At 36.7% G+C, this 13,683-nt stretch overlaps 1 protein-coding gene across 1 annotated transcript in view; it reads right to left on the reverse strand.

Moving 5' to 3' along the window:
• Nucleotides 1-10,372, reverse strand: part of LOC104066032 (guanine nucleotide-binding protein G(t) subunit alpha-3) — a 67,381-nt gene extending 57,009 nt beyond the window's left edge. Inside the window, exon 1 of the mRNA XM_054057684.1 lies at nucleotides 9,662-10,372. The gene's annotated coding sequence lies outside the window, so the exon portion shown is untranslated. The remainder of the gene's footprint in view (nucleotides 1-9,661) is intronic.
• Between the last annotated feature and the right edge of the window lie 3,311 nt (nucleotides 10,373-13,683).

Here is a 13,683-nt window from a genome sequence, read left to right on the forward strand (position 1 = left end):
TTTTGAAAGATCTCACTGAAGATTTCAAAAGCTCTTAAGAAATTAGTATTTATATCTTCACTGTGATTTGGGGAAAGCCTTTTTTTTTTTTTATGAGTAAGAATATTAAACTTGTAGAATAAATTGCTTGTCCAGAAACAAATTCTGGCTGAGTACAGATTTGAAGTTCCATCAGAAGCAATCAGTTCAATCATTTCATGTTCATAGAAAAAACTCACCTAGGCTTTAGCTGGGCAGTCCCTCTCTGCGGGCTATAGTCCTGGTCTTTGAGTGCAGAAAGCTGAAGGATTGTGCAATGCACAAAGCTGTAGGATTGTGCAAGGGACAACAAAAGGTAATACTACTTTAAGGTGTTTTTCCCACCAAAATCTGAATTCAGATGAGTTTTGAGTGAGTCTGTAACAACATATGGGGAGCATGTTCTTCATGAGAAGATGTTGACTGCGAGATGATCTTCTGCAAATATGAGTTAAGAGATTTAGAAAGGTTTGACCTCCTCTGCTGTCAGGAATGTACTGTAGAACAACTTATCTGGACCTGCAAACACTATTTAAATAACTCCTGAAGTGAGAAGACTTTTCTTTTTGAACAAGTGTTTTGTTAAAAAAGAACACTGAGGAGACAGAACAACCAAGGAGAGGAGGAGATATTAAGGTAAGATGAAAGGGCCTTGCAGTCTTCTTCATCACTGTTTCATCCAGGTGAAGTTCAAAAATGTGCCTGAATTCAACAGTTTAGGCAGTGATATGTGTGTGTTTGAAAATAGGAAAGGAGCAGTAAAAGACAATTAAGTAGTAGAGGTTGTCTGGTCAGTTCAATAGAGAGAGAGAGAGAGAGGGCTGTGAATTTAAACCCACAGCAAAGAACTAGCATGATCTTACCCGTGTTATCCAACAGAATAAGTGCACGTCACTTCGGAAAGGATTATAAATACTATAAGAAAGAGGACTGCAATATAAAATCCTACAAAGATAGAGAAATTATGTGAATATATAAAAAGTCAGTAAAGTAAAATATTATGAACAATTTAAGTATCTCAATATGGCTCAATAATCTGAGATTTTTATACAGAAGTAAAAAAGAAACCCACAAACAACCCCTGAACCACTCTTATTCCAGGATGTTTTAAGAAAAAGATTGTATTTCAAAGAATGTAATATACTTTTTATGTCGTGTTAATGATGTTAGAAAGATTGTAAAGAGGATAAGAAGGAAGCAGACAAACAGGAGAAAGAACAGAGCAGAGACCAAGACTGACACGAGAATGCATGATCACTATGGAAAGGCCAAATTACATTCAGGTCATGAAGATTAAGAAAGATATAAAACTATGGTACTATGTAATGTAGTAAAGAGGATGACAGTTTTTCTCCATGTCAATTGAAGAAAAAAAATATAAACCTGATTATTAGCAAAGGAGATTCACGGTGGATAATTGCAATAATATCTGATGATGAATTTCTGTTTAAAAAAAAAGGTGATTTCCAATTAAAAAAAAATAACTGCTATATAGAATATGTTTAGAAATATGAGGATAGAAATGGAAATACTATTTGTTGGTAGTTTACAAAGTGCTTTTCTAAATAATCTCTAAAATAACGTAAAATAATAAAAAGTATTTGAGAAAAAAGAACATGTCAGGCTAAAATAATTCACTGGTGTTGCAAGACACTAAGAAAAAAAAAATATGATAGTACATAAGTACCTTTTTTCTACATAAATGATCTCACTCATCTTTTCCACAGGACAGGAATTATTCTTTTTTAGTATTCAGCAGAGAGAAAAGCCCAGAAAGGAAGAACTGAATACAGGAGGGACATTGATGCTGTAATAGAAAATACTGATAAGATTTTTCTTTCTGCAGTCACGGGCTCCTATTCTAAGCATGATGAGGAAGAACATAAAACAGTAACAATTTGCCAAAAAGAGCTAAGAAAATCTACACTGAGTCGGACCGATCCCAAAGAAAGAAATGAGGTTGAAAGCTGGAAGCCAACATAGGGTGCTAAAAGCATTAAAAATGTTAATCAAGCTGCCAAAGGCACAGTCTAGTGTTCTCAGCTTTGGCATTTGCACTTCAACTACTTTTGGGCATCCCCTGATAGTCTTTTACAAGTGTCTGTGTGGAGTGAAGACGACCTAGAAGGGATTGTCTGCCTGAGTTCACATCTATTTATGAGGCAAACTAGAGCCCATTCATGCTGAGCATCTGATAGTCTAGTCTCAAATATCAAGACCATGTCAAATGTTAGATAAAAATAGAAGTCAGAATGCCAAAATAGATCTTACTGAACCATCAAGATATTTGGTTGGGAAAACTGAAAAGCTAGAATTCCTATATAGAAAGGTATAGCCTTTCTATATTAACATAGATTTTTTTTTTCTATAGACTCTGTATTTTCCATAAGGACACAGTATATCTATATCTTTAACGGCCTTATCCAAAGGCAGAACTTGAGGGAATTGTAATTATTCACAAAACTGTTTGAAAATAATGGGCCATGACATATCCCAGAAAGTTTTCCAAGTGTGTAGGGAATGCAATTTTCTTTCAAACAGCTGAGCAAGCGACTAAGTGGAAATAACAATTCTTTCAACAAACCATGCTTGCTGAGAGCACAGCGATTAGAATGCTGTCAGCATAACAGCACCTCAAAATATTGTACTGCTTACTCAACAAGGTCATTGTCTCGTGCTGTTTTATTGCTTCAGGAGCTTAAAAATCACAGGCAAGGCAATTTAGATCCCTTATTCATGAAAGGAGTTGGAATAGCAGAGTGTAGCTTGAAGATTATAAAAATCAGTTTTCCACCAACTCCGGAAAGACCTGGATTTAGTCTTACTATATAGCACAATACAAGAACAATTACCAAATGACAGATTTAAAGGCATAAATCAAACCACTTAAAGGGACAAAAAAAGATAGGAGTCACAGTAAAAGGGTAGTAGTAGAGTGCTACAACTGCACTGGGACCTCTTAAATAACAAAGCAGGGGGAACAGTGAGATAAGCGTGATCACACTTGTGTTAAGGTTTTGTTGGTGATGGGAATTTAAATTCTTCTTGCAGTGATAATTAAATCTATGATTATCACATCCTGTGTGCATGCTGAGTTTCCTTATATAGACAACACTACACACATGTTTATGAGGAAAAGTACTTACGACGGATTAGTGTTGAATTAATTTCAGATGATCGGTACATGTTCACACAAATCCAAGACTTTTCAGGATCTCAGTGTTCAACAGACAACTATGCTTCAAAACAAGTGAAGGAGTTTAGCCTCTATCATTTCAACATATTCCAGCAGGGCAGTAGGTTGCTAAACATCCTCCTGTATGTGACTGTATAAATAGCTTTGTTCCTCCTTGTGTAGTAAATTGACCATGTAAATAGTCTCTCTAGACGCTACTGGTGTGAAAACAGAGTAATTCATTTTATTGTCTTCACCATTAAAGTCTAATTAGCTGTTATGCACAAATGTCAGAGGTAGATTTTATTATGAATATCAGTCAATTTTATGCAAAAATACTTTGGCCCATCAAAGTCAAGTAAAAGTAGAATCAATAGCATTGTTGCTGGAGGTGAAAGGTGTTCAGCCTCTGTGATTACAAAGTTTTCCTTGATTATACAACTTTCTTTTTCAAAACTCTGTGGCAGGATGACAAACATTGCAATCAGTGTATGAAACCAATGCAGTTAAAGTTAACACATGGCTGCTAAAATGCTGGCATTTGTTGGATTTGTAGCACGAATCCTGAGATGTGATTGTGAGACAACTGGAAACTTTCAAATTCATCCCAGAAATGGGTAGTAATGAAGTACATCATTACACTACCTGTAAAGTCTATCTGTGAAACTAATTTTAGGGAATACCAGGAATGGACCGTGATTGCAGCAGAGGGTTCAAATGAGGCTGGATATTTCACTGGGTCTTCATATAGGCAAAAAGATCCCAGTGGCTTTTCTCCTAGGTAAAGACTCAGAGTAAGACCGCTGGCCTCATTACCAAATGTTAGGTTTTTTCATCCTTAAATACATGCAAAATATTAACTCTATGCTCTACTCCCAGTTATTTCTCTTCTTATACCTACCTATACATTTATCCTAGTGCTAGTGTGAGGCAGGAAATTACTCCCAAGAGGACTTGGGGCCCAAATCCATCCATTTAGTGGATTCAGTGAGGTTAGCAGGTTAGTCATTTGCCCTACCCCTCTGTAGTTTATAAAAAGGAGAAGATACTAAGGTCTGAATTGCTGAATTGTCTGAATTAAGAGCAGAGAGGGACATTATTTTAGCTAAGTTAGTGATGCCTAGAGTACCTTTAACACCTATTTAGACATCACAAAGACTCTAAAAAATTACATTTAACTAAGGCCCCTATGAGTCTATTGATACTTGCAATTCAGAACAAAGCAAAGACCACAGAGGCCAAGTGGTACTGATTGTCCTATATCCACTGTGTTTAGTGCTAGATCTAGTTGCAGTGGTTCAAAGCAGTCTGAATTACTTCTGCGAGACTGTACACACTCAAAGCTGTTGAGATCTAACATGGAGTCTTAAACTTGGTGAGTCCAATAGGAGAAAACCAATACTTGAGCATTTTGGCATTGCCTGAGGAACACTATGACAAAGACAATCTGTTGGCAGGTGCCTCTGTGTGAATTAATTCGGATCTTGAAATGTGGATGATCATGACTACAATCTCACATATGAGAAACAACTGCCCATGGAGGAGTCCATCACCATAGCTGATAGGTAAAACATCCTATGTTGAATGAGATGCATCTAATCTATATTCCCTTTCTTCTGCCTGTCTTATTTGGATAGCTTGTGTAGCTGTCCATTTGTCTGTGCTTTAAACAACGCACACACTGTTCATGCTAGGAACTACAAGTGGTTTTGAAAACGGACTTGGAGGACTGCAACACTCAAGTGCCCATAAAGGTATGGAGTTGAGCAACTTGCCAATGTCACTAAGGAGATCTGTGGAGAAGTTGGAGTTTATTCAGGTCTTCCACAGTTTATCAAAGCCTAATTCCCTTTTCCCTTTCTTCCTCAAACTGAGCCAATTCTGTACCGTCTTATGTATTTCACACTGGCACTCCCTTCTTAATTTTCCTTCCAGTCTTTGACTCTTCAGATACTTGTTATTTCTGGAATCAGAGTAAGAGTCAAAGTATTGGACATTGGGGAACTCAAAGGGAAGAGAACAGCAAGTGAGAGAAGATATTCCAGTGGGAAAAGTTCAGAGAACATTTCGTGTGGTCAGGGTCTGAAAGAGCTTCTGGTGATCCTGTCACCACATTCATTATTAGTGTCTGCATTACATTAATAGCATTCTTCCCATCAGGGACTGATATAGCAGTCACTTAGCCTGGCCAGAAATGATGAGATCCTTTTCAGGAATTAAAATTATGGAAAACTTGACAATGTGAACTCAAAGCAGTTTACTCAAGTCAGTGAAAATAAGTAAGAAAACATCATTTCAGTAGGGAGACAAAAAGGACAAGGAGATTACTGCAATACAAAAGAGAATAAGAAAAATTTTAGGAAAATTTCCTGTTGTGCAGAAAAATAGTATGAGTTACTTCGCATAAAGCCAGATTTCTGCATAGAAAGAAACCTAAAAACTAGGGGATGGAAGATAAATACAATATTAATGTCTATGAATAAGAGAGAAAACATGAATAGAGTGGTACAGAAAGAGAACTATTATTGTATGGAAGGATCTGTTTTAAATGACATAAAAATTCTTTTGATTTCAAGTTAAACAATGGTAGAGAAGAGAACAGCAAATCAGAAAAAAGCTCATGGGAATTACTTGTAAATATTAAAGTCTTATTTCAAAGCTGCCAGAATATTTCCCGAATACTTCATTCATTTTTGTAGGATTTTTCTCATCCGCTTCTAAGAAAATCCCTCTGAAAAAAAGCCATGTTAACACCTGAAAAACTTCACTCTACAATTAAGCATCTTATGTAGGTCTGTTTTGTAATTCAGAATCAAATGAGATATTCAAGCAATTAGCATCCTTCACTTTCATTCAACTGTGTTCATGAAGAAACTCTTTTTGACTCTTTTAATTAATCTACACAGTTTGAATACACCTGTCACAGTCTCGAGGGGCAGAGATTCCTTATCCAGTAAATACATAAAAAGAAACACCCCTACACAGCAAATAAACACAGAAGTGCCAAACATCTAGCAGCAATCAGAACGCCATTATACAAGACTTACCCTGCCAAATATTTGTTTCTTGTAATTTTATTTAGTCAAACTACTCTTCAGACTACCCCAAGGTGAAATGAGTTGAAATGACTAATGAACATCTGCAGAAGAAACAAATTCTCTGCAATCAACTTGCTATCAACTTTATCCTGTTTACCCCTAGAACTACTGTTCTGTTCTGCTGGGCTGTGACATTTTCTTCATCATAGATGGAAGAGGATCATATCTGAGAAAGAGAGAACTCATTTTACTCCATTTACTTTCAGTCGCCAAGTTTCAATCAGTCTGACTGAAAGTCAGAAAGTCAGACTCCTTGGTATTACATGAAATATCTAATTTTTGTAAGGGTGAGATCAACCCAAAAGTTCCTCTAGCCTAGTACCCTGAACGTTGCACGGATAAGAAATGCTTACAGAATAGTATAAGAAGAGAGAAAGTTTCTCGAGTAAACCCCTGATGTATGGCAGGCTACAGTTTACTGACAAAGAGCTCTTTGTATTAAATAGCTTTAAATAGATTTTTTGTCAAGAATCCATTTCTGTTATTTTATGGACCCAAGTAATTTCATAGCAAAAAATAATTCTACAGTTGAATTCTCTAAAGGCACACCTCCTTTCCTTGTGCATCTCTTTTTGCCTATTTTATTTTTTTTTTGGGGGGGGGGAGTGGTTCTTGATTTGTTTGATTTTTTTCATTCCACTCTAAGAGGTAGTAGATTTTATTCCTGTATTGGAAGAAAGAACAATTCACTTTTATCATGTTACTTATAGAACCCTGTCTTACATCAGCAGTCTTTCTTGCAGGATGAAGAATTTAATACAGCTCACAAACTTATGTTTGCTCTTTTGACTGTTATTCAGAAGGCATTCTTATGGAACTGCCTATCCTGTCCAAAATCTCTCATCACTCAGATTTATGGCTGATAACACTGAATTTCACTAATTTTAGCATTATTTTCTTCGATGTACCTCACTTCAGTTATATTTTCATAAAAATTATTGTAGAGTCATTTAATGTCATGAGACTTTTTTATAAGTTTGCTGACCTCAATGAGTACCAGCACAAATCTCTGTGGATTTCCCCTGCTGATCTCCCAGCTTTCTTAAAGCTATTAAAAAAACAGATTACTTTATCTGGTTGCCTGTCTTTTGTGCAGTTCCTCATTAATTTAAGAATTTTTCTTCTCATGCTTTCACACTTTGGTTTCTTCAGGAAGATGGACTCACAGAATCACAAAGGTTGGAAAAGACCTCTAGGATATTCAGTCCAACGGTCAACATTTGATAGACGATTGTGTTGAACAATTTTTCAACCTGAAGGGACTGCATGCACGGAATTTCCTGTGTCCACTTTTACTTGCTTCTTCAGAGGAAGCTCTGAGGCACGACTTTCCTTGACAAAGGGGAGGCCTTTTTTAACTCTTCCCTGGATTTTACCTGTTTCCTTCAGTTATATTAGAATAGAGTTCACATCATCCCTCAGCTGCAAATTAACAAAGAAATGTTCTGAGTACTAAGTAAGATCAGTATCAGACTGCTGGGTTAGATACCTGCATATGGACCTGGAAGACTAGATATTGAAAAACATGGTCAGCTTTCTAAATCAAACCATTTTATGATTGAAATAAAGTTTCTGTCAACTTCAGCTGCTTAAATTTTAGAAGCTAAGAGGAAACAAGTAGTTGCAGAGGCTGTTCTTTATATTCTAACATAGGATTATAAATGAAATATTGATGTTTCAACAGACTTCAGAACAGGGTGTTGGAGTTGGATAAATTATGCTGGGATATATAGCTTAGCGAATCGGATAAACCTAAGCTTAGTTTATGCTCTTGGCAAAAGTAATTTCTTTTTGAGCAGGAATCTGAGGGTTAGGGATATAATGTTAGAAACTGGAGATCAAAGTCCAGGTGCTTTCTCAGCGTGTCCCCTTTCACTCCTTTGCTGTCCAAAACACCATGCAGAGGGGAAAGCTGTATGATTAACCATCATACAGCCAAGTCAAAACATTCCGAAGACAAGAATTCAAGATTTTAGAATAGTTCTGAAGAAGCTATCTTTGGCAGAAGACATGGTTACCAACGAGATATGGCTGACTATTTTTACTACTTTATCAAAGCCTTCCCAGTTTTGCATTGCTGTGTGTTTCCTTCCCTATCAATTCTTCAGTGCAGCCCTTCCCTTTCAGATCTCTGCTGATAGCAGCTGTCTTCTTTGGCTGTAAAACCACCGTGTTTATGTGTAAAAGTTGAAGATTCTTGTATTATTTTTTTAATGAAAGTTTTATTAAGGTCCATACTTGCTTGTCTGTATTATTCTAACAGTGGTAAAGTATGCCTGAATTTACTATATCTTGCTTTTTTAGGTGGGCCATTCCTCTGCACCTTTTCCTCTTTCCTTCTGCCTTTCTACCTGCCTATCTGGACTCATGCCCAGCAGCTCTTACTACAGTTTGAACTGTGTCCTGGATTTCCAGTGGTGTTGGTGTGCTTTTCCAGAAAATTACTCATATCCACCAGGAAACTGAGAAACTGGCAGACACTACCAGCCAAAAGAGCTCTGCTTGGTGTTTGTAATTGCATTTTTAAAGTTATAACTCGTTTCTTCTGAATGCTTTCAGTTGTTGGTAAAATTATTATAATCATTGTGTCTTGCTGGTTTAATACAAAACAATATTATCTCAATCCTCTACCTGTATAATTTGGACTGAATTCTAAACATTGGATTAATCCACTACTGTTTAGATTCATTTCTAAGACCAGAGCTATAAAAATTAAATGTTCCAGAGCTTTTCTGCACTGCATCTTTAGCACCTTCCACTCTACATAAAGCAGAACAAGCTATAAAAGGTTTACAATGATATGGAATACTGTAGGGTAACACCTACCCGTCCTGCCTTAGATAGGGTAGGTTAATCATTTGTGATGATGTTTTTCCAGACTGTGTTTCAATTCTGAAAGACTTTGAACAGTTTGTATTTTATCATTTCTCAAATAAACTCTTGTTGCCAGAAAGGGTTTCAGGACTTTGACTTACAATTGATTTTTTTAAATAAATAAGTTGAGGATTTGTTTAAATGTATTAATTTGATATTCTGTCTGAGTTGGAGAAATCCCCATCAGTTACTCACTGCACCAGGTTTTAGACTTAACTGTTTTGAATTTAAGATTCTGTCCCAATGAAAACCAAGATGTTTTCCTACACACAAGGGACATATAGACATACTGGTATATTTCTCAGAAAGTAATTGCATTAGTTGCACCAGTTTTGGTCTGTACGAACAATGCATGTGGGCTTACTTAGATTTTGGTTTATATAATGTACTATAGAAATCACAGCATGGAAGCCTCAAAGAAAAATTTTAACTTCATCAATCGCCCACAACTTTTGCCAAAGTAAAAAAGCACCTAGCTTCACTTTACTGATCATACCTTAATACAGAAGAGACTCTTCAACTATAGATCACGTGACTGCACTTTTAGGTTCCTTCAAACGTAAATGAAGTACACAGAACAGCAAAACACCAGTTCTCAATTCCACCTCTGATCTCCTTAACTCATATGTATTCAGACACGACCGCAGCTGCAGGTAAAAAAAAAACCTCAAACTGAGTTTGAGCATCCAATTAGCATTAACTCTTCACACTGGCTATGAGAAATAATCTATTAAGTCAGGTTTTGTTCCTATCTGTTCAGCCTCACTCCAGTGGTTTCATCATAGCTACCAGGAAAATGATAAGTTAAAGCAGGTGTGCTGAAGTGGAGGGAAAGACAGGATTTGCGGTGAGAATTGCAAGTTCAGTCCAATTTTTTATGTAGTTGAAATCTTGACTTTGTGATATAAGGAGAAATGTTTCACGCAATGTGGAAACCTTGGAGCACAGTAGCATATTTAATGCTCTTGAGCAGTTCAGATAGGCCTTATTTTAGATAAACAAACACAAAGGGGGAGTTTTAAAAAAAAGTAATGATAACAATGGAAGCGAGATATTCCTGGAAACTCTCATGATATGACAAGAAGAATAAAACTTCAAAATCCTGTTCATTCCCTTGTCCCTTAGCAAACTATCAGGATTTACAATGAAAACATGTATGGATTTATTTATTAGACTTGAATGCAAACTGGTATTTTCAAGACAGCTGCATTCAGTTGTATTATTATCAAAATTAGTATGATAATATATCTATGAATACGCTTCCTTAATTAAAGCATAAGTAAATACTTCTTGCAAGCAGTTTTATTGCTATGATGTTTGATTTCACCTACTGCATTTAAAGGTTTGTTTTTCCATCAAGCCTTCAGCTGCCGTTGAATCATTCCTTTTAAACAGGACTTAAATCATCTACTGGATTTGAAGTAATTACTGAATTAGGCAGCTAGGCAATTGCAAGTGATAGAATTTCTAATTGCTAGATGGATGACACAGTGCTAGAAATAGGGAATGCACAAAAAAAACAATTGAGAAATCCTCCCTCATTCTTGATTTTATCTTAGTGACTAAAACAAGGTCAGGCCTGCCTGCTTCACGATTAAGGTCTGCCTTCCTTGTTTTGTTCGTGTGCATCTCTGTGCAGAGAAACCCTCTGACACTGGGGAATCACCAACAGAACATTTTCTTCATAAGTAGTGCTTCTCAATTATACTTAATTCACTTACTTTTATACAGAACAAGTTATAAGAATAATTGTTTTCTTAGATGTTATTGAAATAGCTACAATCTCCAGAATATTTTCTTACATTTTCAGTTATATTATTGCCAGACAATCAGTGTAAGGCTAGAAGAAACACTAATCCATCAAAACAAGACTGTTTATAGAACGTTTATTGTAACAATTTCCTGCATTTGTGTTGTTAGAAATGTGTAGGAAAAGGAGTTAATTTTCAAGGACTTTCAGAAGAGGTGTCCAATAGACTTCTGAGTAAAAAAAAAAAAAAAGTTGAATCACAGAATCCCCCACTGAAATGTAACAGTCCTTCAGTGAAAGCAAAGGAGGGAATCTGCCTCTTCAGATTCCCTCCTTCAGATTCATAGGGATATCTGTAATAATGTGTTTTAAGTAAACATATATATACATTATTAAAATGTATATAAATATATAATATATAATTACATTATATATATAATGTATATGTATAATATAAAATACATTATTAAAATGTGTATATATATTATATACGTATATATTATATACATATATATACATTATCCTTCTCCTTCTTATTATTATTATTATTATTGTGCATTATTAAACTGCTAAGATATCACTGACTCTTGTAATTTCTTTTTAATTTTATTACAAAGTGTAAAAGTCTGGTTCTTTTCTGTGTGTGGTTCTCAAATTCTTACCACTCTCCACTCTGTAAGAGTAACAGAAAAGATGAAATCTAGTTGAAAATTATTTGCTCTCAAGAATTATGTAATAATAATGTATTTCGCTATTTAAAACACAGTTGACTAGAGTTCCCACAAATGCTGGTAACGTCTTGAAAAAAACTGGAATTTTCAACACTCATAACCCCACCACCCTCCCCCAGGAATAATAAGTTAACCTTTCTAAAACTAGGAGACTGGTTTCACTGCAGTAATATTTCACTTTACTTCAGCTTTTTGCTATAGCTAAAATAGCTAGAAACTTTTTCTCAGAAATGAAAGCTGAGATACTCATACTAGCACTTATATTTGACTCTATAAATAGGACTTTAATCATGCCAAACATCGTAAGTTCCACAGTGAAATGATGAGCCCGTTGGGTAATGCTGGCTTCATAAAAGTCCAGGTTACCTGAAGTATTTCTGTTGGTTTGTTGTTTCATATGTTCACAATATCTTTTTTCTTGTATTGGATTTACATGACAAGGATTTTGTAACCAGGAAGAGGGAGGCTGCAGGAGTGACTTCTGTGAGAATACACCGTAAGCTGCCCCAATGTCCCAACAGAGCCAGTCTGTTGCTGATCAAAGATAAGCCAGTCAACGGCGGTAGCTGTGACAATATATTTAAGAAAGGGTAAAAAAAAGGCTGTGCAACAGCAGTGGGAGAGAGGAGAGGGAATATGTGAAAGAAACAGCTCTGCAGACACCAAGGTCGGTGAAGGAGGAGAGGTAGGCAGGAGGTGCTTCAAGCACTGGAGCAGAGATTCCTATGCAGTCCATGGTGAAGACCATGATGAGGTAGGCTGTCCCCCTACAACTCATGGAGGTCCATGGTGAAGCAGATATTCACCTGCAGGCAATGGAGGGCCTCATGCCAGAGCAGATGGATGAGCCTGAAGGAGACTGTGACCCCATGGAGAACCTTTGCTGGAGCAGTTCTTCTGGCAGGACTTGTGGCTCAGTGGGGGACCCACACTGGAGAAATCTGTTCCTGAAGGACTATACTCCATGGAAAGGACCCATGATAGAGCAGTTCATGAAGAACTGCATTTTGTGGGAATGACAGAATTTGGAGAAGTTCATGAATGACTACACAATGGAGCAGGGGAAGAGTGTGAGGAGGAGCTACAGGCAGAGATGAAGTGCTAAGAATGTACTGCAACCTCCATTCTGCATCTCCCTGCACCACTCCGTGGGGAGGAGGTAAAAGAGTGGGGAGTGAAGTTGAACCCCATGAAGAAGTGAGGCAAGGGGGGGAGGTTGATTTTCTTGCTTAGTTTTATACTTTCTTTGCTATTTTTAGCATTTCTTTTGAATCTCTACTTTTCTCCCAGTTTCCTTCCACAATATACTTATGATTGAGTATTGTTATTCTAATTGCTGTAAAGTCCCTTGAGAATGTTATGATAGTACTTCGGTTTGGTTCTCCCTTATTAACATGAGAGTTTCCTTTACCCTTTTACATACTCTTTGGAGTTAAAAATGGCCTCTCAGCTTTCCTACAATTAGGTATTGTTTATACGTGCCTGGAACAAAACGATTAAAAATGAAAAGAGAAGCCAAGTATCTTTGGGCTACTGGCCTTTGAATAGTCATTCTTGGCACATATTTAAGTATGACTTGTGCAATGTCAAGTTCTGTCTCAGTCCCAATATGTTTCTTGCTCTTGACTTCTTACTTTCCGGCTTTGCATCAGCAGCTGTTCTTCCCACAGTTCCTGCCAGAGCCATTAGAGACCCAAAGTACATGTGTGGTTCCAAGTTCTCACAAAGTGCAAGAAACATTCTTGTGACATTTTGTTCAGTATCTTCGTAATTTAACAAGGACCAATGTCTGTGGCAGCTGCCCAGTAGGGCAGAGAGTCTTTGAACACAAGATACAGACATTTCCATTCTTCACACCAGAGACAGTGACACTGACAGTGTTTCATTGCTTAAAAAGTCTGCATATTCCACAAAGGGAAGGTTCATTTAGCTGTTTAAGTTTGCAAACATTGAAATGAAAGTATGTTTATTCAAGATACAAATAGATTAATTTCTTAATGCCGGTCAATTCAGAGGGGAATGCTGCTTCAAGGAAGC

The sequence above is a fragment of the Cuculus canorus genome, chromosome 1 (genome assembly GCF_017976375.1).
Source record: "Cuculus canorus isolate bCucCan1 chromosome 1, bCucCan1.pri, whole genome shotgun sequence".
Taxonomy (NCBI): Eukaryota; Metazoa; Chordata; class Aves; order Cuculiformes; family Cuculidae; genus Cuculus; species Cuculus canorus.